Raw genomic sequence first — 4,836 nt, 5'->3', positions numbered from 1 at the left:
AAAATAGATATGAATAGATATTTTAATAAAATTGGAGGGTGGAGTAATTTTAAAATTAAATATATTCTATCAAAAATATTTAAGAACATTATTTATCAATATATTGCTAAATTTAATTAATTATTTTTAATTTAAAATATAAAATGAACATATTAATCACATTCTTATAAAATATAGTTTAAACTCAATATTAATTATTCAAATTAAATGATATAATTTTTCTTTATTTTTTTATCATCGGAATTTTAATTTCAACAAATATAACAAATTTAATTATTCAAAAACTTGGAATATTACACCAACTCACAGCAAAGAAAGTATTGATGGCCGAAGCAGAAAGACGAGCTTACGATGGTGATAGAGCAAGACAAAGGACGACGAGCTGCGACGGCGACGACAAGGGCGACAATGGCGAGGCGGGATGGATGGCGGCAGCAGCGCGGCTCCTCCCTCTCTCATTTAATTAAAAGTATTTTATTTAATATTTTTATTTATAAAATTAAATTTAAAATGTTAATATTTAAATTAAATTATATAAAATTCGAATTAGTTTTCAATTATTAAAATTTTTAAATTTTAATTAATTTAAATTCAAATTATCAAAACTCAATTTAAGTACAAAAATATTCTTGAATAGTAATTAGGCTTAAGGTTAGGGTTAGAACTAAGGTAACCCTTTCGTAAAACTGTGACCATATACCTTTTTAGGTCACCCTTCAAAACCGTGATCATAGACCCCTTTAGGTCACCCCCCAAAATCGTGACCATAAACCCTTTTAGGTCACCATTTTTTGAAAAACCGTGACTATAGCCCCTTTTTTGTCACTGTAAAAAATTGTGACCATAGACCCCTTTAGGACACCCCTAAAACCGTGATTATAGACCCTTTTAGGCCACTCCCAAAAACCGTGACTAAAGACCCCTTTAGGCCACGCTCCAAAACCGTGACCATAGACCCTTTTAAGCCACCCCCAAAACCGTGACCATAGACCCCTTTAGGTCACCCCCAAAACCGTGACCATAGACCTTTTAGGTCACCCTTTTTTGAAAAACCGTGACCATAGTCCCTTTTTGGTCACTGTAAAAAACCGTGACCATAGACCCTTTTAGGCCACCCCCAAAAACCGTGACCATAGACCCTTTAGGCCACCCCCAAAACTGTAACCATAGACACTTTTAGGCCACCCCAAAAACCGTGACCATAGACCCCTTTAGGTCATCCCCCAAAACCGTGACAATAGACCCTTTTAGGTCACCCTTTTTTGAAAAACCGTGACCATAGCCCCTTTTTGGTCACTGTAAAAAACCGTGACCATAGACCCCTTTAGGTCACCCCAAAAACTGTGACCATAGATCCTTTTAGGCCACCCCCAAAACCGTGACCATAGACCCCTTTAGGCCACCCCCCAAAACCGTGACCATAGACCCTTTTAGGTCACCCTTTTTTGAAAAACCGTGACCATAGACCCTTTTTGGTCACTGTAAAAAACCGTGACCATAGACCCCCTTTAGGTCACCCCTCAAAACCGTGACCATAGGCTCTTTTAGGCCACCCTTTTTTAAAAAACAATGACCATAGGTACTCTATGGTCACCCTTTCCAAAAAAACCGTGACCATAGCTTTTTTTTTTGTCACCCTAAAAAACCGTGACCATAGAGGGTCTATGGTCACGGTTTTTTACCGTGGCCAAAAAAACCGTGGCCATAGACCCAAAATATTGTAATGGCACCAAATCCCATTTCTTCCACAATATCTTTCTTTTCTTGACTCATTTCCCTGTACACTATTGCTATTGCCTTTGTTTGGCATCTGCAATAGTGAGTTTTCTGCAAGTTTTGAAACAGAATGTGAGGATATATTTATAATACAAAATAGATATTATTCGAATGAAAGCGAATAAATATATTTAATTTGCTTATGTTATAATGTGCCTTCTCCTTCATTGTTACCATTTTCTTGTTGTGTTTTGCTGTAATGAAAAATTTTGGTCAATACTTCATTGAATATATCAACAAGCACAAGCATGTATAACTTAATCAAGTCAATTAAAATGCCACAACCCACCGAACCGAAAATAGTTCATTCACAGAACCAAAATCACAAAGGGTACCAAACCGAAAAATGTTCATGTGCTTAATAAATGATAATCAACTTTCAATCAACAAGAATACTATTCCTCCATGCAAAAAAAGTACTGAAGATAGTAACAATTATTTTTAAAGTTCTAGTTAAACTATCCACACAAATAAGAACAAGCACGCATATCTTAATCAAATCAACATCTTCCAAAAGAAAAGTTTTTCAAATTTCATGAATTAGGTGTTCTTTCAAAATGACATTTGCAAATTGTCTTCTTTAAAAACTCTTACTGAAACTTGATATCTTTCTTTCAGTGTCAAGGTCAACTACCATTTGTGCTTAAATCTATCCAATATAATGAGACAATTTTACAGTAGTATGGCTTATCAAAGTGAAAGAGTTATCTCTAATGTCAATTGTCCTAAACAAAACTCATTCAATACATCATCAAGCACAAGCATGTATATCTTAATCAAGTTAATTAAAATGCCACAACCCACCGAACCGAAAATCATTCATGCACAGAACTAAAATCACAAAGGCCACCGAACCAAAAAACATTCACATGCACAGAACCAAAATCACAAAGGCCACCGAACCGAAAAACGTTTATGTGGTTAATAAATGATGATCAACTTTCAATCAACAAGAATAGTATTCTTCCATGCAAAAAAAGTATTGAAGATAGTAACAAAGCTCTAGTTAAACTATCCACACCAATAAGAACAAGCACGTATATCTTAAAGCCCTAGTTACACTATCCACTGAATTGAACAAAAATAATAACAAATTTCATTCCAAACCCTAGTTATACTGTAAAAAGCGTTCATAATAGTTCAATCTACTAAACGAAGCAAATCAAACCAGTAAAACTAAAATGCAAGTAGGCAAAACGTGATATTGCAAGATTTTAAATGAACAGTAGTTTTCTCATACCTTTGGTAGTCTTTGTTGCTGTTTTCGTTTGTTTCTGCTTGTTGCTTGCGAAATCTTCTTCCGATTTTTTTGCAGTAGTGGTTTTCGCAGATAATGTGATTGAAGTTTGAGTGATGTTCAGAGAGATTCGAAGCGAATGAATGTTTTGGTGTATTGGTTTCGTGTTGAAGATGTAACGTTTTTTCATAATGAAGCGCAAATAGAAAAGGAGGGATTTCTTTCGTGTCTGGCGCGTGTTTTTCACTCTCCATTTAATGCGCTTGATTCTATTTGAACTTTGACTAACTTGGTTATATGGTTATATGAATCTATTTTACCCATCAGTCATAGTTTAATTCCTAAAGATACGATATCCATTGCACAAAACACGAGGGCTAATGCTCCAATTATGAAAAACAAGAATGGTCCCTGAAAAACTTGCTCCAAGAATTCAGTATTTTGACAATGACCAAAGGAAACAGTGCCATTAAGAGAAACAAGATGTAAATATGACTCTATGGTCCCTTTATCATGGAATGCGATACCAATTGAATGAGCTTACTCCAACCATTAACTGCTGTCTGCTACATCATATGTGTTGCAAAGTATGTGGAGGGATAAGCCATGCAATTGATTTAAGGATAGCAAAGAATCTCATATCACATGATGACCTAATCCGTCCAATTGCTCTTGTTAATCTTGTTTCAACTTTCCATATCAGTTATATATTACCTACATGAAAGCAACAATAAGCTACATCGAAGGGCGAAACTTCTGTAGGACATTGAATTGATCCCAGAACTGAAGTCAGATACAGTTAATTAGCTTGTTATAATATCTGCTCTCGCATCAAGTTTATGGCACAAAATCATCAGCGGTGTATTCATTACTAAACCAACATTTGTTTCTGCACATTTATTTTAATTAAAAACCATTTAAAAGCTTTTCTTTTTTTGTGGTTAAATAATATAATTTTCATTGATCAGGTCAATTAATTGTCTATAATACATTATGTTTGAATGTTTTTTCACAATAAAAATATTATTTATCCTAGTTTATTACCTTTTAATTTTTTATTTCTTAAAAAATTATAAAATTTTCTTTACCGCCATTCCTTTTCGCCGTCTACACCTTTCCACCACCCCTTGTTTAACCCGCCTTTTTCCTTTCTTTTGTACTCTCTTTCTCGATTTTTCTGTTTGTTTGTTTTTTAGAGATCTAAATCTAAAATAACCCATCTGTAGTTGTTCTTTTTTCTTTGTAGTGTATTGATCTCTTTTATGAATGTTTTAGATATGATTTTACAGATCTAGGATAAAGATCGAACGAAAAAATTTTTTTGTCTAGAAAAATATTTTTAGATTTAGAAAGCATTTAGACCTATTCGAAGAAGAGATGGTACTTTTCTGTGTTGCAGCACTTTTAGTGTGGAATCAGAAATAAAAAAAATTGTGATTTACTTCTGTTTCTGTCTTATAAGATTCTTTATAATCGAATTTTGTGTCTCCTCTCAGACTACAGTTCAACATAAAATTTATCTATTTTCTTACTTGGTTTTAGATTTAATGTGTAATTTACAAATTGTAAGTATCGCTTGACTATTTCTTTAAAAGATAATTTATCTTCCATTAAAAAAAAAGAGACCAAACTTCTCACCAAAGATGTAAGAAGTTCAAGAAGTTAGCTAGCGAGCTAACTAACTATGATGAGCCTAGTGCTTATATTTACTTAGCAAAATTTAGTCGAATATTTTATTTTTTTAATAAATTTTAATCATTAAATCAGTTCTCAAACTTTTATTTCCTTAGACGAATTAGTCCACACATTAATTGTTGGTATAT

This window comes from Arachis ipaensis, chromosome B07, assembly GCF_000816755.2.
Source record: "Arachis ipaensis cultivar K30076 chromosome B07, Araip1.1, whole genome shotgun sequence".
NCBI classification, from domain to species: domain Eukaryota; kingdom Viridiplantae; phylum Streptophyta; class Magnoliopsida; order Fabales; family Fabaceae; genus Arachis; species Arachis ipaensis.
Note: the sequence above shows the minus strand (reverse complement) of the source record.